Raw genomic sequence first — 22,716 nt, 5'->3', positions numbered from 1 at the left:
ATTGATTATAGTTGTAAGCACTATAGTATGGACAACAGGAAATGTCTTACATGTTACTAACCCCCAATACATTTTAATTTCTATTTAAATACAAGCACTACATAAGGCTGCCAAGTGAAATCTAACAACAGTCAAGATATTCTTCTTGTGGTATAAATTTTTATTTCTCTGCATGTTCTATTAGAGGTGAGACAACATACCAAGTTCAAGAAACTCCTCAAATCCAATTAAATCTGTGTTACTGACATCCATATTTGTCAAAGTGATTTTCTCTTACTACAGCTATTGTCTTCTACTCTCATAACTTCAGCTGAATAGCAGCATATATACTCTGCCAATATATTCTGTCTGTCAAATGCACATTTCAATGAAAACCTTAAAAATTAAGAGAAACATACAAAGACATTTTATAGGTGCATGGTGCGTCCATCGTTGTATAACCTTTTATTCTCAGACTTAACTGGGATCTAAAATATGCATTAGCATATAAGATTACTATAACTGGTTAGTCCACATGGAAAGCTTAGGGACATCTAATTCTGGGTTTGTGTTTTTTTGGTGAAAAATTGTTATTCCTTCTCAAGGTGAATTGTACTGATAGTCCAATATAAAGTAGAAGTTCCTCATGCATAAGTATAGATCCTAGCACCTGTTATGTGGTTAGAGAAAACCAGAGACCTTGAGTTTTTTGAGTTCAAAGCCATTTTGTGCTCCCAAGGATAGTTCTTGCCAAAAAGAAATTCTGGTAATAGTTTCTATCTGTGAACTATTCTCTAAAGTAGTCATTGAAGTATCTATGATTTTTAAAAATCACACCAATATCTGAGCAGTTTTTGTTATCAATAACTCTAGTGACTCATAGTTTCCAAGAACTTTCAGATATAGGAAGGTCCCAGCACAGGGAGTCCCCATATGCCACTCTTGAAGGTAGATTTTATATGTGCAGACACCCTTGCTTCCTGGAATACTTCCAACCTCCTGAGTAGCTGAATCATTTGCTATTTCTCTCTTGGCACTGATGGGGAAAGTTCCTGATAGAACATTCACTGGGAGGATCCTAACAGTCATAATACTAGGATAGCCTTATGAGAAACTCTTCAAAAGCCTATATTGCTGCAGTTGAAAATTTGGGGTGGCACAACACAGTACTAACTGTTGTCATCTCCCACTTCTTTTGGTGATGTGGTACAAGTCCATTATCACAACCTTAGGATAAGATTAAGGCTTCGTATTTGCAAAGGCTGGACTAACCATTATGTTACCTCACTTATGGAGTAGATGGGGAACATGGCAGCCACTCCTAATATCTTAAGGACCCAAACCCATCTGGTCTCTGATTTAGCCATCAGTGTCCTATACTCATCAGTACAGAGAGGTAACTATATTGACCACAAACTATACTAAAAGCTTTCAGAAATAGGCTGAACTGCAAGTTAGTTTTCAGATTTCATTATGGAAAATTCTAAAACCTGAGACATAAAAAATTTATTTTTAATTTAAGTCTAGGTCTTTGCACACACATACCCAACATGATTTTAAAATGTTAATCTGGGATGGCAGGAAGACATGGAAATGGAGAGAGTTTATCACCCTAGGGAGAAATGGAGATTGTATACATACAATGTGGTGCATAAGGTACTATGTACTGATAAGAACTTTTTAATGATGAGTAAGTTTTGAAATTCATCATGTGTGAGATCAAAAACCAACATCATACCACTTTAATTGCCTTACCACTCTGCTCCTGTGGGATTTACCTATCAATCACCCTTAATGTTGTCAGTTTCTATATGAAGTTGGGTAGGTGTCAGCAATGGGATTGAAGTTTAGACTAAGTTGTCAGGATCTGTGAAATGAAGTTTCCATATTTTGTAAGGCAATCAAATGGAAGCTACTACATCTATACATTTAATGAGGCAATTGACCCTAAATCTCACACTGGGAATAAACTAAAGAGTAGAATTATTTACATCTATAAATAATAAAAATTCTCCAACATTTAAAGAAACATACAGATATGGCTGTATATTACTGAGTTTAAAATAAACTCTAAAGTTAAAAAGAAAAGGCAATAGAATTCTCACTATGTGTTGAGAGATATAGTGTGTTTATGGGTAGAAAGATTCAATATTGTGTACATGTCAATTATCCCAAATTGATCTAGAGATCTGCAGAAAAAATAGTGAAGCAATCAGAAGAATTTATTCTCTAAGCAAGACTTTATATTCCAGATAATAATGTTCTAAGGCTCCTGGTTTACTTTGATTTATCATCAAGGTGATTCTGGAAGGCAACATGCTATTACATTCATACTTGCTAGAATTTCTCTTCAACACTTATCACTATGTAACAAAGGGCATCATTGGCTGCAATGCTTCACTCTTTCTGGAATCCATTCCCTTTACCATGTGACATTGCAGTTCTTCACTGATAGGTGCATGAGTCAGCAGAACAGATCCATGAGAATAAATTATTGCTGTTTGACGCCACGGAGATTCAGGGTGGTGTGTTTATGCAACATCACCGTGGCACTAGCTAACTGATAAGCCCTCATGAATGATGTCCAGATATGAGAGTTTCTGCTTATATTAACCCAGTGTTTTAGCTCTAGTGTCTAACACTGTGACAGAAGACTTGTTCTGTGAAATAAATCACACATTTCTCTGCATGATGAGCCTTAATCTGGAGGCAAGCATTTTTCCTAATTCAACCAAAACTTTTACTAAGGAGGCAATTTTCTGTGCTATTTCTTTGCGATGGTTTATGAATACTGTTGTCTGATTGTTTTAAATATTTCAATTAGTTATCCACTCTTTTGTACTACTTGCCCTGAGGCTTAAAACTAACAGCATAATTTAAGGAGAAAGAAGAAAGATACTATGGAATTACTCTTGTTGAAGCAATGATGGAGATCACCATATCTGGGCCAAGGATTTTCCTGTCAGATATTTTGAATTCTAACAATACAGCCTCAAGGCAACTGGAGCAACTCTGAAGAGGAAAACAACCGTCAGACGGTGTTTATCAGTGGGTACTTCTTTTATTAACTTCTCTCTCAATATTTAGTGTCCAAAAAATTAGGTATTTTTGAAAAGCTTTATTTGCTCACTGTCTCAGTGATTTATATAATGTTAGTGAGATTCTAAACTTCCCATAATTTTTCTCAAAATTCAAACTTCATCAGAACAATAAGCTAGTGATTACTGATAGCCTAGGTAACAGTAATTGAGAAGTAATATACATAAAAGACAGAAATATTGAATTTGAGAGTTCTGACCATGGCATACATCCTGTAATGATGCTACTACTGCCTCCCAAAAAAAGTCCTCTTCTGTCCTTTAGAAACAATCATCCCAGAGGCAACCAATTTTGATTTCCATCAATATAGTTTAGTTTTACTTGTTCCTGGACCTTATTTAAGTGAAATTATAGTGTATTCTTTGGTCACTGGCTTTAATTTGCTCAATTTAATGGTTTTGTGTATGTGTGTATATATATATATACACACACATATATATATGTATATATATATATATATATATATATATATATAATATATATAACATCATTGTTCATTTTTTGTAGAATGTTTGCTCTCTCTACTCAGGTGTAGTCCCCATAAAATTCCCACCACCAATTCACCTATGAATCAGTGGTTTTGTATTTTTGTTTCTTTATTTAGATTCATCTATGTTATTGTCTGTTTCAGTTATTTGTTCCTTTTATATAATATATATTTATATTAGTATACCATTATAAGAATAGACTCTAAATTACTAACTCATTTCCCTGTAGCTAGATACCTGGTATCTTCCAGATTTTGACTGGAATAGCAATCATTAAAAGGTTGCTATGAATATTCTTGTACAAGTTATTCTGATACACATTCCCCTTATCCACAGGGGAAATGTTTCATGACCCTTAGTGGACACTTGAAACCATAGGTAGGACCAAACCCTCTATATACTATGTATTTTTCATATACTAACATACCCAAGATGATATTTAATTTATAAATTAGGTAGAGTAAGAGATTACCATAACCACTGATAAACTTTTAGGGTGTGTGTGCGTGTGTGTATAAGATACCTGAAATAAAATTTTAATTTTATTTTGTAATTGTAAGAAAGAGAACAAAACTAGAGGCATCCTGGTCTCTGGTTCAAACAATATTACAGTCATATAGTAATCACAACAGTATGATACTGGCATAAAAACAGACAGAATTATGTAACACAATAGAAAGTCCATAAATAAACCCATGCATGTATGGATACCTAATTTATGAGAAAGGTGGTAAGGACACAAAATAGGCAAAAGACTGTCTCTTCTCTGGGAAAACTGGACAGCCACATGCAAAACAATGAAACTGGACCATTATCTTAAGCCACAAAAATACTAACTCAATATGGACTAAAGACTTGACTGCAAAACCTAAAATCATAAAACTCCTAGAAGAAAATGTAAGTGGTAAGTTTCTTGACATTAGTGTCAGTGATGCTTTTTTTTCAAAACTGACTTCAAAGAGGAGGGTAACAAAATTAAAACTAAACTGGGGAAAAGGAAACCATCAACAAAATGAAAAGGCAACCTACTAAATAGGAGAGGTATTCATAAATCATTTGGTATCCAATAAATGGCTAATATCCAAAGCACACAAAGAACTCATTCAACTCAATAACATAAAACAAATCTTATTAAAAAGTAGGCAGCATCTGAATAGACATATTTCCAAAGAAAACATACTGACAGTCAATAGATCTATGAAAAGATGCTCATTAACACTAATCATAAGGAAATGCAAGTAAAATCCACCTGTCAGAATGGTTGCTTTCAATTGAGAATTAGTACAGCCACTATAGAAAACAGTATAGTGGTTAAAAATCAAACTACCCTATGACTCAGCAATTCCACTTCTCAGCATATATCCTAAGAAAACAAAAATAGTAATTCAAAATGATATCTGCAATAATGTTTACTGCAGCATCATTTATAATAGTCAAGAAAAGGAAACAACCTAAGTGCTCGATGATTGATAAAACTGTGTTATATACTCTATACAAAATGGAGTACTATGAAACCATAAAAAAAATGAAATCTTGCCATTTGTAACAAGGACAGAATTTGAGAGTATTAAAACAAATCAAGGCTCAGATAGAACACATTGGTAGGTAAGGGAGGGGAGGTAGCTAAAAATGGATGAAGGAGATCCAGAGATACAAGTTTCAGGTTATAAAATCAGCAAGTTGTGGGGATATAGTATAGCATATGGAGCCCATATGCAATAGAGTTTGTTGCAAATTGGAAAAATTGTTAAGAATACACGGGAAATGAACCTACTGTGGTCATAATTTCACAATACATAAATAACAAATCATGATGTTGTACACCTGAAACTGATTTATAGTTATATATTTTCTGTGGTCTACTCCAGAGATGCTGCACCATCAGATGAGCACGCACACATAAGGCAAGAAAATGCATTAAAAAAATTTTCCAAACATAACACTTCCAACTTTTAAGAAGTTAAAAAACCTTCCCATAATAATAATGGTATTATTAAAATGAAATGAACATTTTATATACTCCATATAAGAATTAAAATAGTACTATTTTTAAAGAAATAATTTAAAACTATACTTCAAGAATCTTAATAATATTATGCCTTTAAAGCTAGTGATTTTACTTTCAGGAATATCATCTGAAGAAAGTGTGTAATATTGCTGTCAAATGATAATATATGGTCATACTGTTCAAAAAACTATTAAAATATTTTTTAAATTGTGAAAACGTTTTTAACAAAAGATAATTAAACTAAATGTTTCCATCCATTTGAATAAATCTATGAAGCTACTTAAAATCTCAAGCCTGGTGAAGCATCAGAATCAATGTAAGAAATTGATTCAGATAATGTAGGCTGGAAAGAAATCTGTCCTTCAGTATTTTTTAAAAGGTGCCCAGGTGATTCCAAGGGGCATGCAGGCTTGAGAAACACTAGGGTTAGCATACAAGCATGTGTGCATACCCACACACCCATATAGGCAATTGAAAAGTTTAGCATGTTGTTAACAGCTTTCTCTGTGGGATGAAAAGTCCATTGTTTCCTTATAGTCTTCCCTAAACCTGTATGTATTTGAACAACCTTCTATAATAAGATGATGGGATGATAAACAACTATAACTATCATTTGTATGGAATAATTGGTATACCCTTCTTACTTGAAAACAGGATAGGTGATCCATATTTCATCTGAAATCTTGTTTACAGAAATAATTTTATTTTTAAAAGATCAAGGCAATTACAACTGACCCCACATCAAATTATCACCAACTTTTCAATAATCAATAGTATGTTAGTTAATTACTGATCATATCATCATATCGTGCAGAATTAGGTCTACAGTTTAATAGTCACTGTTTTACACTGCCTGCATTTGCAACCTCTGCACATTAAGTCCAATAGTATAGGAAAAATCCAGGCCCATGACAAATTAAATAAGTGGTGAATTAAAAAGTGTTTATAGGATTTAACCATGGGAGGGATAAAGTTACCGTAAGTCATTGCAGGTAAGTGGTGTGGGCAGAAACCTAACTAGAGAGGGTAGAAAATGAATAAAATCCCAACAAGATAATGTGTATAACTACTCAACTGGCCATACTAATTAGGCTGACTTTCTTTATGATCCAAAATGTCTTCAGCATTGATACATATTCATTGTCAGCAGAAGAGAATGTATACTTTGCAATTGTTGAAAGCAGTGTTCTAGATATAAGCTATGTTTGTTTTGTGAATTTTTTAAAAGATTTATTTATTTATGCATACAAGAACTGGAGTACAGGCCAGGGGTGTGCGGGGGTAAGAGGAGACAGAGTGGGGAACAGAACAGGCAGACTGACTGATATACACTGCTGAGGGGAGCAGTGGGCGAGACAGGAGAGGTCCGCTGCGCTAAACTCATGCAGCAGTGGCTGCGAATAGCTTCATAGGTTGCATCTTAACCCCTTGTGCCATGAAGGAGGCCCCTGTTTTGTGAATTCAATGCTTCAAAACTTTTACATGCCTGCTTTTGCTTTATCAGTTAATAAGACAAATTTATCAGTATCTCCTACTATCCTGTGAATTTACTTATTCATTTAAATGTTTCACTTTTTGTTTATTGTAAGTTCATTCAATTTAAATTATGTAAATACACACAGACATCTATATATACTTTTGGTAGACAGGCCCATATTTCATAATGAAATTCTCTCTTCATACTCATATCTAACTTAAGAGGAAGGTAAAGTGTTCAATTTCGCTGTGTCTCCAAGAAGAGGAGGAAAGAGGTTTGTTGAATAGCCAGGAAATTTCCACCATATAAGACAGTGTGAAGTGATGGTGAGGATATGGTTTAAACAGAACACTTCTTGATAGCAGGAATACCAACTATTATAACTTTGGAAAATATTTTGACAATATGTGCATCAGAAGACAAGTTCGGGAATAATTATAGCATCATTTTTTAAATACCAAGAAACTGTAAGCAACTATAATAAAGACTAGAGAAAAATAAAATTTAATTAGTCATACAATGGAATGTGATATAGCAGTAAATAAAGAAGGTATGTCCATATCTAACACCATGGATGACTCATAGAAATAATATATTATGAAGTAAAAAACACCATATAGGGTTATATCTCTTTTATAGTAATTAAAAATGAAAGAATCAGAACAATTATACAAAGACAAGGATTAATACAAAATTCTGCATAGTACTTACTTTTGGGGGAAGGCAAGGAGATGAGATGGGAAAGATCTCCCAGCAGGCCTTGGCTAAAAATATTCTAGTTTTAAGATTTCATAATTTCATAGGTGTTCATTTAATTATAATATTTCACTGCACAGAAATATGTAATATATTTTGTATGTATCAAATAATTCATCATTAATAGAGTTAAATAATTATAGATTAAGGGAGTCCAGCAAGATGGCCAAAGAGTGAAGACACTGGGCTAGCCTCCTACACATATTTACAACCAACTTGCTCCTAAAGGAATCTGATGATTCCTGAATGATGAATGGATGAATACTGTGGACATCAAGAGCATGTGCATTACAGAAAGGGGTCAAAAAGCTGTAAATAAACTGTGCTTGGAGCAATCCCAGGGCAGTATGACTTATGAGAAAGTCGGAACTGCCTCTCTCAGAGCCTCTCTGCTGTTAACTCAAGCACACACATGCACATTGGGGAGTTTAAAACCTAGGGACTATACCGGAGAAGAGTGTGCACTGGGTTGGCACACAGGACAGAGAAAGCACCACTTGAGTGCTGCAGGAGTAAGGGTGCAGGCTGGGGGTTGTAGGCTTGAGCCCATGGCTCTCAAGCAAGAACAACTGGAGCCTGAACTGGCAGGGAGTCAGGTTGGATCATCTAGGTTTCCTTACACAACAGGCAATTAATTACAGCCTGTGGCTGTGGTATGGGAAAAACTTGCCTTACTCCTGCTTAGGGCCAAAGACAAGTTAGCAATCAAATATTGTCATTAGCCAGTGTTTAAAGGTTCTGGAACATACAGCAGGCACAAATGCTCCATGGTAAGGCTTCCTACTAGAAAGGCAAAGAAAAACAATTCCTGACATGTAACCCGATAACTATAATCTCCATCCCGCACTCTATTTACTGCCCAACCACAGCTTAGAGAATGAGAGAGTTGAGTCATTTTGCATGAGGAGTTGGCCTTGGGGAGGAGGTCACTGTGGATCCCCACAATACAACCTGTGTACCTGGAACACTGTATGGAGTTTGAAGCCTTGGTGTTCATTGGAGGCAATGTTTAAGCACGCTTGAGTCCCAGCACCTATCTACTGGACCGTGCCCAGGCCTCAGCACCAATGCATGATCATATGAATAGGTGCAGAGGAACAAGTCTATGAATAAATACTTAAAGATAATGGGTAAAAAACCTAGGATTAAAATCAGTTACTGGTAGACAGGAGATAAGCCAGTTTACAAAGGTAAGAGAAGGAAGCTCTCGGGCCTCTCCGGTGGCACAGCGGTTGAGCACTGGGTTGTGAAGCTGCCCGCAGCTCTGCAGTGCTGGTTCGATCCCCGGCCGCTCGGTGAGGGTCCCACATGGCATGCAGACCTCTCCCACCGCGCCTGCTGCTCCCCTCAGCAGTGTACTTCGTCGGTCTGCCTGTTCTGTACCCTGCTCTGGCTCTGGTGAATTCTCTCACCCTCCTGCACTTCTGACTATACCCAGTGCTTGTATAAATAAATAAATAAATCTTAAAAAAAAAAAAAAGAAAAGGAAGCTCTCCATTACAACTCAAAACCAAAAAGGAAAAGATAGAAGAACATATACAAATGATGAAGCAAAAACAAAACCAAACCTAAAAGAAGTCTCAACCCAGTAAAACTATGGAATCTGTCCTATGAGTATATATAATAACAGTTAAAACTAAGATTATGAAATTCAGAAAAACAATGGATGATCGAAAGCAGGGACACTAAAGATATACACGTGAAGAGGTAGGATCCTGTATTTCTGAATGATATACAGTCTTACAAATCAATGTTACCTTAATAAAAAAATATTAAAACATTTTTCAAGGCCTTAATAAGAGGAGATGGGGCACAAGTTTCATGGGGAACTAAGGATCCTTAGACAACTAATGAATCAAGGTAGAAACTGGTTGGGGACCATCAGTATGCAAGGGAACCTTTTATTTTTCTATAGGTGATGTCAAAAATCAAGTTTTGCTTTCACACCTTGTGATGAAACTTAACCTAAAGAACTAAGTCAAGTACAAGTGGTGCTGAGGAACTTTCTCTGTAGTTCTTCACATTTTTAACAGAATGGATGCCTTAGATGAGGAGGTCAAATCATTTTTACTAGAAGCAAGTGCTTTGACCCATCTCCCCTACCACAATCTAATATTGGGGATTTCTTTCTCTCCTACCAGTGGCAATCTTCATGTTATCTACTCTTTTTTTTTTTTTTTAAAGATTTGGACTCTTTTGCAAATCAATTTTTTTTTTTAATAGAGGCATGTTCTTATTTATTTATGTGTTTGTTTGTTTGTTTTGTTTATACATGCACTGGGTACAGTCAGAAGCGCGGGAGGGTGAGAGAATTCACCAGAGCCAGAGCGGGGAGCAGAGCAGGCAGAAGGACCGAAGTACACTGCTGAGGGGAGCAGCGGGCGGCAGGAGAGGTCTGCACGCCATGTGGGACCCTCCTCTGGTGGCAGGGGAGCAGCCGGGGATCGAACCGGCTCCTCAGAGGCCGCAGGCAGCTTCGCAACCCAGCGCTCAACCACTGCGCCACCGGGGAGGCCCATGTGTTATCTACTCTTAATCTCATCCTTTTCTCCCTCCAAAGAACATGACTCTATCAGTATACCTTTTTCTGTCCTGCAATGTCAAACTCATCTTCTTGGTTGGTTAGTGGATCTCCATGGTAATGGTTCCACCATCACACAACTATGCTTTAGCCTCTCTCATTATAGAAAATTTCTTGTTTGACCCAGTCACGTCCAAGTACAACTCTATCGCCTTCATCACAGTGAAGATGCCTCAAAGGGGTGCTTGTATGTGAAGTATTTTCTTACCTTGTAGCCTTTATATATATAAATACACACACACACACACACACACACACACACACATTATGGTCTCCCGTTCATAACCATGGTTTTCAGAACAGAAGTTGGAGCCTTAGAGATCATTCTTGCTAGTGCTGTTCATCTTTCTGTCTTTCAATCACTCCAAGGAAATGTTAACATAACTAGGTTATTTTTGCATCTTTTTAGTGCAAAAAGCTGTTTTATCAATTTACTATTATAATTTTTATAATGTAGCTTATTACATGCATGAATTCAACTCCCTGTTTCCAATTAGCAAGTAGCAGGTACTATCCAGTTCAGTTCAGATTAATAAGAGAAAGCATGATTTGTTAACACTTTTTATGATGTCATGTTACATCATGTCAGGTTTGGGGATCAAATTATACTCTGGATGGTGATTTTATCAAATATTATGATATATAAAAGTCAAAAGCTACTTTCACATCCCATTAAAAAACGTTTGGTAATTTTTTCCTCTACCACCAGCCAATATAATTCTTTAATTCTTTCTCTTTCCTTCCTTCCCTCCCTCTTAACCTCAGAAATCTCACTTCATTTCTCAGTGGAGGCTGGTTTCTGTAAGTATTTGTTTTGTCAAATTGTCTGCTATACAAACCTCCAATATTTCTTTGTCCATTAACTCACTTTACTATATACAATTCCTTTGAATCCTTCCATTTTGCTGTAAATGGTAAGATTTCCTCTTACCTTAAGGATGAAATGTATTCCATAGTGTGGACAGACTACACCTTCTTAATCCACTCATGTATCAGTGGGCACATAGGTTGTTTCCATGCCCTAGCTATCATAAATAATGCTGCAATGGAAACAGTAGAGTATAAATTTTTTGAGTTGACACTTCATGTTCTTCAGATAAATACCCAAAAGTGGAACTGCTGTCTCATATGGTATTTCCATTATTAGATATTAACTTAAATTCAGATTGCTTTTTTAAATGACTGTGCCCATTTACATTCCCACCAATACCATTTGCTAATAATTATTTTTGTGTCTATCTTCATGAAATAGACTAGTCTATTATTTTACATTCTTTTATATTTACCTGTGGTGAAGTGTAAGAGTAATACTAGATGTATGAAATGGGAAAATATTCCCTCCTCTTCCTGTTGTGAAAAAAGATTACAGAAACTTCTGTTAAGTGTTCTTTAACTATTAGGCAGAATTCTTCATTGGACCCCTTGTCTTGGTTTTCTTTGTGTAATAACTTAGTTTCCTCGTCATAGGACTATTCAAACTGTATATTTCATATTGGGTGAGTTGTGGTATTTTGTCTGTTTTTAGGAAGGGTTCTATTTGATCTGATTTGTCAAATTTATGTGTGTGTGTGTGTGTGTATATATATATATATATATATATATATATATATATACTCATTTATAGTATTCCCTTGCTATCCTTTCTTATGTCTATAGAGCCTGTGATGATGTGCCTTGTAATTTATGGATATTGGTTACTGACATCATCTTTATATTTTTCTTTGTTAGTCTTATTAGATATTAGTCAATTTTATCTCTTTTTCTATTTTATTTATCAATTTTAATTGTCTTTTTTAAGTGCTTTTTTATTTTATTGATTTTTCACTGTTGTATTTGTTTGTAATTTCATTGTTCCTTTCTCTTTATTTCCCTCTGTGCCTTTTTTTTTTTTTTTTTTTTTTTTTGGTGTACATCCTTTTTCTAGATTCTTGAAGTGGACATTTCAAATATTTTGTTGATATTTTTCCTCTTTCCTGATGCATATATTTAGTGCTATAAGTTTCCCTCTCAGCATTGTTTTAGCTGTGTGCCAAAAATGTTAATGCATGCACTTTCATTTGAATTCAGTCAATGCATTTTTATTTTCCTTGATATATTGACCTATGTTAATTTAGAAGTGTGTTGCTTATATTCCAAGAACTTGTAGACTTTCCTGTTAACTTTATGTAACTAATTTCTAGTCTGATTCCACTGTGGTCAAAGAATTGTATGTTTTTAATTCTTTTGAACTTGTGGAGATTTCATTGCCCAGCATATGATCTAGAGATATGTTCCATGGGAACATGAAAAGAATGTATTTTTACTCTTACTGTATTTGGTATTTCATAAATATCAATTAGATCCTGTTTATGTCTGGTATTATTAAGTTCTGTATCCTTGTGGATTTTCTGTCTAGTCATTCTATCAATTGTTGACAGAGAGAAGGGTCTAAAAATCTCCAAATATTGTTTTGTGTACGTATCTTGGTTCTATCACTTTTTTGCTTCAAATATATATTAATTTCCTCTTGCTGTCATAATAAATATCCTTGAACTTAGTGGGTTAAAAACTAAAAAGTTAATTTTCATAGAGTTCTGAATATCAAAATTCCAAAGTAGGTCTTACTGGGTTATAATCAAGATCTCATCAAGGTTGAGTTCCTTTTGGAGGCTCTGGAAGACAATGCACTTCCATGTCTTTTCCAGCTTCTAGAGGGTTTCCAGATTCCTTGGATTGTGGTTATCAATCAGAAATCACATCACACTCACAGCTTGTTCCAACATTTTATCTAAATCTCTGAATTTATGACTCTTTTGCTTCCTTTATAACTAATGATCAGTGGTGATTACAGTGGGCCCACCCAGAAAAGAAGACTATTCTCATTTAAAAGTTTTTTTTTTTTTGTCTAATCATGGCTGCAAAGTTGTCCTCTCCCCCTTTTATAAATTAACATTGTTTATTTTTTCACAGTATAGGATTTCTCCCCTCAAGTGCAGTCACCATAGTATTGCCACCACCAAAGTGCCCACAATTCTCCACCACCCTCCACAGCGCTCTCCTCCACCCTGCTCTCTACTCTCCTCTTTGCTCACCCCCTGCTCCTCCCCTCCTGTGGGTCTCAGGTGTATGGTCTGCTTTCAAGGGTAAGTCTAACAATTTGTCTTTGCCTGATTCTTTGTTTCTCTAGATTCTACATATAAGTGAAACTGTCAGTGTTTATCTTTCTCGTTTGGATCACTTCACTAAGAATCATCCCTTCTTTTGTAAGATAAGATATAAACAGGTTATGTTCTTTAGAACATGGAGTTATGAGTGTGTGGGGGGAATTATTCTGTCTGGTCTAACCCCTGGGAGGCAAATATGGGTGTCCATCTCACATTCAAAATATATCACCTAGGGCCTCCCTGCTGGAACAAAGGGTTAAGAGGCAACCTATGAAGCTTTCCGCATCCACTGCAGCATGAGTTCGATCCCCGGCCAGGGAACTACCCACATGGTGCAGCAGACCTCTCCTGACTTGCCTGCTGTTCCCCTCAGCAGTGTATTTCAGTCAGTCTGCCTGTTCTGTTCCCTACTCTGTCTCTGGTGAATCCTCTTACCCACCCCCCACAATCCTAGCCTGTACTCCAGTTCTTGTATGCATAAATAAATAAATCTTTAAAATATATCACCTAATCCTAGCGTTCCAAAAGTTTAAACTCACTACAGTATTAACTCAAGTCCAAAATCTCATCATCTAATCAAGTTATTGGTGAGGCTGTGGTATAATCTATACTGTGATTATTTTTCTCCCCAAACCTAGGTTGTTTCTGAGGTCCCCAGAAGGTGAGCCTTCCTTTATTCTTTTTGAATCATCACATATTTGTTTATACTGATTTCATATAACATCCAGAGTTTAAAGTTTTAGTGGGAAAAATTGGAAAAGCAGATTCACTCCATATATCAGGAATTATATAAGCATAATAAGCATATTTCTAAAAGTTATTGAATATACTAACATCAGTATTTATTCTTGTGATACAGATGTCAAATTCTATATATATTTCCCACTCCTGAAGGATTTCCATTTTATTGCATTAGTCATCAGTATTCAAGTATATATTAAAATTTTGATCAATATTATTAAAAAACACTTTATCTTGCCATAAGTACACTTTAGAACACTTTGAAAAGGCTTCTGTAAATGGTAATAAAATCATATTTAATTCATCCAGCTCTTTAATTTAAAGCATCTTAGTTAACGGAAATTAATTTGGGAAATCTATGTTATCTTTTGAATTTATCTGGAATTTATTCTGTAAATTAATTTTTAAAAAACTATGACCAATGCCAACTAACAGTTCCTCTAATCATTCATCATTAATTGAAAAAATTATAACAAAAGTAGAATTACTAATCAAAGTAAGTTTCACAATTTAAAATGAAATGTGTGCATAAATGTGGTTTGGCAAAGTTAGGAAGAATAACCCTTATTTGGGCTGACATTCCACAAATGGATGAATGAGTCACAAAATTTAGCCAATAAAAGTATACTGGCCATAAATAACTTTCCCAGTTCTTTAGAGATACTAAATATATGCCAATTATTATAGAATATATGAAGTCTCTGGCATAGTCTTCTGCTGTGTTTCAAAAGGCATTGATAAAACTTATGAAAAAAAACTTTTATAAACAGAAAATTATGTTACTAAAATATTTTCTTCCAATTTGTAAGTTTTTATTTTTAATTTGTATTAAACTTGATTGATTTGGTCTTTTTTACATAACTATATAATTTGGGGAGTACAACTACACACCTCAACAAATGCACATGCTTCACTTCACCCTCCACCAAAGCTCTAGCACCAACACCCTATCATATTATCTACTCTGTCCCACTCTGGTAACCACTATATGTTTCAGAGTCTAAGAGTTCTTTAACTTGTGTTTTGTCCGTTTGTTTTCTTTGGTTATTTATACTCTACAATTGAGTGAAACCATCTGGTAACTATCTCTGAGTTTTAGAATTCTTTTATTTAACATAATCACCCCAAGATCCACTCATTTGCTTCCAAAAGGCACTATTTCCTCTTTATTTTAATAGATGCATAGTATTCCATGGAGGATATTTTCCATAATTTCTTTATCTGGTCATCTGTTGATGGGTATTCAGGTTGGTTCCATGTCTTGACTAATGTGAACAATGCTGTTATGAACACAGGAGTGTATATATATCTTTTTGTATTAGTGTCTTCATATTCTTTAGCTAAATACTTAGAAGGGGTATTGCTAGAACAAATGATATCTCCATTTTGAGGCGAGGGATTTCCGTATCATTTTCCCTAGAGGTTGCAGTAATTTACATTCCTACCAACAGTGAATGACTATTTCTTTTTCTCCACATCCTTGCCAAAATATGTTATTTCCAGTCTATTTTATAAAGGTCATTCTCACAGAGGTGAGGTGATAGCTCATTGTGGCTTTCATTTGCATTTTTGTAATAAGTGATGTTGACCACTTTATTCATGTGCTTTTGGGCCATCTTTAGAAAAGTCCCTTATCAGATCTTCAGCCCATATTTTGACTGGGCTATTTGGTTTTTGTTATTGAGTTGCATGAGTTCTTTATATATTTTGGAAATCAACACCTTTTTGGATGCCTGTGGTGCAAATATTCTCAGGTAGTTGTTTTTCATGGTTTACTTCTTCATTTTGCACTACAGGAGTTTCTTTTTTTAAAAAAAGATTTATTTATTCACAGAAGTTTCTTGTTTAAAAAAAAGATTTATATATTTATGCACACAAAAAAGGTTTATTTATTTGTTTATTTGTTTATTTATTTATTTATTTATGGGGTACAAGCCAGAAGTGTAGGGGGTGAGAGGATTCACCACAGAGTGGGGAACAGAACAGGCAGAGCTACTGAAATACACTGCTGAGGGGAGCAGTGGGCGAGTCAGGAGAGGTCTGCTGTGCCATGTGGGTTACCTCCCTGGCCAGGGACAGAACTCATGCTGCAGTAGCTGCCCATACCTTCATAATGCTGAGACTTAACCCCTTGCACCACCAGGGAGACCCCAAATGTTTCTTAATTTGATGTCATACCATTCATTTATTGTTGCTTTTGTTTTCCTTGCCATTGGAAATAAGTCCCCAAATATATCTCTAAGATTGATGTCCAGGAGTGTAGCCCTAATTATTATAGCTAATGACATCCTAAAACAGGTATTTGCAAGTTGAATCCACTAACATGCTGAATAACACCATTACATGCCACATGCTTATTTGAAAAATGTAAGGACGTTGTGGGGCACATCATGTCATGGAAAAATACAATTAATCAATAGGGCATTTAAAAGACAACTGATAAAATGAAAATTCTGTTTTTGTTTTAAAAATTAAAAAGCCAAAACTCATTAATTTAATAGGTTATAAATATGATGATTTATATACTTGCCATTTTTTAGATTTAAATATTTATATTTACCACACATATATTTTATATGCAATAAGTCAGGGACATGAGAAATATGATTCTAGTTACCTTAATTTAACATTACTCAAGTTATCAGATCAGAGAAATAGGTAAAAATACAGAAAAAGAATGGGTAACATTGTCACTGAATGAATATAGTAACATTACTGTCTTATAATATCTACAAAAACAAAAATTGATGGAAAAATACTTGAATTGATACAGAATGGGTTACATAATAAATATACCAATAAACTGCAAATGTGGCAGAAAAATCTAGTTAGGAGGTATAATGGAAAACATATTGTCTGTAGATTTAACAATAAAATATAAATACCTAAGAATAAACTAGATACAATATATGCAGGACCCATAGGCAGAAAACTGTAAAACTTGATTAAAGACCATAAAGAAAATTTAAATAAGTTGAAGAGAGAGGCACTATGTTGCTGGCAAGAAAGACTAAATATTTTAAAGATGCTAATTCTCTCTTAAGTATTCTCTAAATCAAATGTAACATCAAGAAGCCAGGTAATTTACTGGATAATTTCACTCACATGTGGAATACAAAGAAACAAAGCAAAGGGACAATACTTAACCTAAATGAATTCATAGAAATGAGACTGCAGAACTGAGTCTACTAGAAGGGAGGGTGAGAAGTTAAGGCAGGAGGGAGCACAATGGACTAAAATAGAGAGTTATTGATGGGCGAGGTGTGGCAACATACATTTGACATGGTCTGAACCTAGGCTCCTAAATCATAAGCAGTACTGTAAACAAACATCACCTTAATAAAATAATTTAAATAATAAAAAGCCAAGGATTTTTATCACAAACTTTGCAAGATGTTCACTTAGACCAATAAAGAAGGATAAGCAGAAACATTTTTAAAGTATGATTTGTCTAATCAGGTATCATAATGTGTTCTAAAGCTACGGTATTAAAACTGCAATATTAAGGGAATAGACAAACTAGAAATATTGGCAAAACTTCTAAGGGAAATGTCATTAAAAATTAATGATATTGGGGCCTACCTGGTGTCCTAGGGGTCAAGTGTCAGCACTATCACCACTAGGGCCTGAGTTCGATCCCTGGCCAGGGAGCTGACCCACACGGCGCAGCAGACCTCTCCTGTCACGCCCACTGCTCCCCTCAGAAGTATATTTCAGTAAATCCACCTGTTCTGCTCCCCACTCTCTCTGATGAATCCTCTCATCCCCTGAACCTCTGGCCTACACCCCAGTTCTTCTAAGCAAATCAAAACTACAATGAGATATCATCTTACACCAGTGAGAATGGCACATATTAAAAAAACTAGCAGCAACAAATGTTGGCGAGAATGTGGAGAAAAAGGAACTTTCCTGCCCTGCTGGTGGGAGTGCAAACTGGTCCAACCACTATGGAAAGCTATGTGGAGATTCTTCAACCTGCTAAAGATGGAGCTTCCATATGATCCAGCAATTCCACTCCTAGGAATTTACCCAAAGGATATACAAACATTAATTCAAAAGGGTACCTGCACCCCTATGTTTATAGCAGCACTATTCACAATAGCTAAGCTATGGAAACCACTCAAATGCCCCAAAATAGATGATTGAATCAAGAAGATGTGGTACATATACACAATGGAATATTACTCAGCAATCAAAAAAGATAAACTCATGCAATTTGTAGCAACGAGAATGGAGCTGGAAGGGATCATGCTCAGCAAAATAAGCCAGAAAGAAAAAGAAAAATACCAGATGGCCTCACTCATAGCAAGAATTAAGAAAACCTAAATACAGGACCAGGAAAAAGACTAATTATAATAAAGTGAAAATCAAAATCAACAAGCAACTATAAACCAGAGACACACTAAGCAGGGGGAGGAGGAAGCAGGATCAAAACAAGGGGGGTGGGAATTGTATGGGGACTATAACCAAGATGAAAATGCATGCATTGTGCAAAAATGAAAAATGATGTAAATAATAAATAAAATTTTAAAAAAATTCGCTGATTATAAGGGATGTTGAACATTTTTTCATATGCCTGTTGGCCATTTGCATTTCTCTTTGGAGAAATGTCTTTTAAGTTCTTCTGCCCATTTCTTGACTGGATTGTTTATTTTGTTTTTGTTGAGCCCTGTGAGTTCTTTGTATATCTTTGTGATATCAGTTGGATGTAGTGCAAAGATTTTTTCTCAATCAGTGGGGTGTCTCTATTTTTTGGTTAATGTCTCTTTTGCTGTACAGAAGCTTTTCAGTTTGATGTAAACCCAGGTGTTTATCTTTACCTTCACTATCACTGCTTTGGGTGATGAGTCTTTAAAGATGTTTCTGAGATGTATGTCTTGTAGTGTTTTTCCTATATTTTCTTCTATATATTTTATGGTTTCAGGTCTTATGTCCAGTTTCTTTATCCATTTTGAGCTGATTTTTGTGCACAGTGAGAGGTAGTGGTCTAGTTTCATTTTTTTGCATGTGGAGGTCCAGTTTTCCCAGCACCATTTATTGAACAAACTGTCCGTGTGCCATTGCATATTCTTTGTTCCTTTGTCAAAGATTAGTTGTTCATAAAAATGTGGCTTTATTTCTGGGCTCTCTATTCTGTTCCATTGGTCTGTGTGTCTGTTTTTGTTCCAATACCAAACTGTTTTAATTATTATGGCTTTGTAGTATAGCTTGATGTTTGGAAGTGTGATACCTCCTTTCTCCTTTGTTTTCATCAGTAGGGCTTTGGCTATTCCTGTTTTTTTGTGGTTCCATATGAATTTCATCAGTATTTGTTCTATATCTTTGAAGAATGTCATTGAGATTTTTATTGGAATAGCGTTGAATCTGTATTTTGCTTTTGGGAGGATGGCCATTTTAATAATGTTAATTCTTCCAATCCATGAGCAGGGGATGTATTTCCATTTCTTTGTGTCTTCTTCAATTTCTTTTAACATGTTCAGGGAAATGCAAATCAAAACCACACTGAGATACCACCTTACACCATTAAGAATGGCACATAAAAAAAATACAAGCAACAACGAATGTTGGTGAGGATGTGGTGAAAAAGGAACTCTCCTACATTGCTGGTGGGAGCGCAAACTGGTCCATCCGCTATGGAAAGCTGTCTGGAGGTTCCTCAACCTACTAAAAATGGAGCTACCGTACAACCCAGCAATTCCACTCCTAGGGATCTACCCAAAGGGCACAAAAACATTGATTCAAAAGAGCACCTGTACACCTATGTTTATTGTAGCAGTATTTACAATAGATAAAACCTGGAAACAACCCAGATGCCCCAAAATAGATGGAGTATTGTTAGAAGAGACCCCGTGCAGCAAGCAGAAGGGCCTTAACATGAGTCCCAAAGGCATGTGAAAACACATGCGTCTTGGAGGAAAACCTGAGTGACCAGACCTGGCGTTGAGTGCCTGGAATGTGACCTGCATGGAGTCAGGCCTCTATGTCTTAGAATAACAAGAAATAATGAGCGAAATTCCCATGCTCTAGCTAGGGGGCGATAAAATTATGTGCGTGAGAACTAACTACCTGGCACCCTACTGTCTGAAATAGATAATAGTAAGAAAGCAGAATTATCAATCAAACATGCTGTCATTATATGGTATGCTCTGATGTTGCACTTGCTGCACTTAAAGTAGTATATAAAAGAGGACTAAGAAAATAAAGATTCACTGCATGCTGGACATGACAGTCCCCCATTTCTGATTTCCTTCACCGTCACATCCCAGGTCCAGGACTCACTAAAAGTCCACAGAGTATTATTCAGCAATCAAAAAAGATAAACTCATGCCATTTGCAGCAACGTGGAAGGAGCTAGAAGGAATTGTGCTCGGTGAAATAAGCCAAAAGGAAAAATCAGAGACATCCTGCAGGGGATGAGGAGGGAGAGGGATTGGAGGGAGGGAGGAGCACAGGGAACTGTGGTGATGGTGCCTGGGTGCCTTGGGGAAGGAAATTCTATGGGGACTCAATCTGAGGGGGTGGGGGGGAAGCAAGTATTGTTTAACAAAAATAAAGACCACATAAATGTCAAAAAAATTTAAATTTAAAAAAAGAAAAAAATTTAAAAAAGAATTCATGATATTAACATAACCAAAACCAATAAAGAAATAAGAGATACAATAACAAAAGATGATGAAGAAGCACTATTAGAGAAAAATAAGGCAATCTCCACTTAATCCCATAATAAAGATGAACAACAGGTTTGCATTTTTAAGTGGAACCTTATAATTTCTAGAAAAATAGTATATCTATGATCCAGGAGGATCTTACTCAGCATAAAATTAAAGAGAGAAAACATGCCTAATAACATAAATTTAACTTCAGAATATTTATTTAGAAATGCTACAAGAAAAAAAATAGAAATAAAAACAGAATGAATACCAGGAAAATATTTGAAAATGACAAAAGATGAAGTTTTATTAATATAAAAAATCCTTAAAAATAAAAAGATCATTACCCCCCACCCCAGAGACTAGAAGGGCAAATAACACTAGTGGGAAACTTACAAAAGAAAAACCACAAATGGCCAATAAATAAACATAATTTAATTTCATGAATATTGATATAAATTAAGATGTTTTACCCACATTCATTCATTAATTCAAACTATATTTATTTACAAGCAATTTTATACTATGTACTTTGTGGACTACTGAAAACAGAGAAGTAAATGACACAATACCCCCACCCTCATGAAAAAGAAATAATCATCATCAAATAAAAAATAACATAATTTCACATACATGAGGAATAGAGAGTAAGCTAAATGGATAAAGATCCACTGGGATTATACTAAAATGGGAGGAAGTGAGCATGGTCTTTTTGAAGTTTAATCTGGCATTGTATATCAACAGTTTTAGGAATGTTCATTACCTTTTCAAAACTTTGTAGGGAGAAGTTATTTAAGACTTATAAGTGGTGGGAAATACAGCAGAGCATTCCTACGCCTATTTTGCCTGCCCTTCTGCAGTGATCACATCTTCACAGTCATTGTGCAGTATCCAAGCAAGGAAATGGGCATTGACACAATATTATTAACAAAACTACAAGCCTTCGCTTCAATTTCCTCCATTTTTATATGGATTCATCTGTGGATTTGGTGTGTAATCCTATGAAATTCTTTCACATGTACAGATTCACACAGCAGTGACCACAGTCAAGAAGTGTTTCATTTCATTCCCAGGGAAATTTATTGTCAGCTCTTTCTCTAAATATTATTTGTTGATTTGTGTGAAAAAATGAAGAAGGCTTTTTCTATGACTAGAAAGTTTGATCTCAAAAGTATGGTAACCTAGAGAATATTAATGTCTTCCATTTTTAAGTTGGAAGTTTGGTATTCTTTAATTTTATTTTCATTTAAAAAACCTGGGTTGGGCAGGGAGTGAAAATACACATTTGTAGAAGTCTGAACCTGTTACCCCCAGAGGAGCTACAATGATGTAAACTTACTTTACTTCAATAAACATGTGAAAAAATAAAATAAAATCCTGAGAACACTTATAAACCTATTTTTAAAAATAGAACAAATACTGGTATAAAAATAAAATCTGACTTAAAATCCAGCTGTTCCACAATCAAATCACTATATAGCAGCTGGTCACAAATAAAATTTGATGTTTATCCACTGCTTTTCTTCATACATGGAACAATGTTGAAAAATTTCGGTTATTTTGTTTACTGAAGCTTTTTTTCTCGATTATATGATCCCATTATACTAATTGACGAAATCCCAGTGGTTTTCTGCTTAACCAGATCTTTGACTGTGTTTAGGAAGTCAAATGTAAAACAAAGGCAGTGATGGTGATCTATTAGGAATAAATTAGTTTGTTTTCAAAAGAAACTTTCTGGGATAGATTTATTCCCAGAAAAAAACATTAGAAATTCCCCCAGAACAGTAGTAGTAA

This window comes from Talpa occidentalis, unplaced genomic scaffold (assembly GCF_014898055.3).
Source record: "Talpa occidentalis isolate TD23 unplaced genomic scaffold, MPIMG_talOcc4v2.1 talOcc4.15, whole genome shotgun sequence".
NCBI classification, from domain to species: Eukaryota; Metazoa; Chordata; class Mammalia; order Eulipotyphla; family Talpidae; genus Talpa; species Talpa occidentalis.
The sequence above is the reverse complement of the archived record's forward strand: the minus strand, read 5'-3'. Positions refer to the sequence as shown.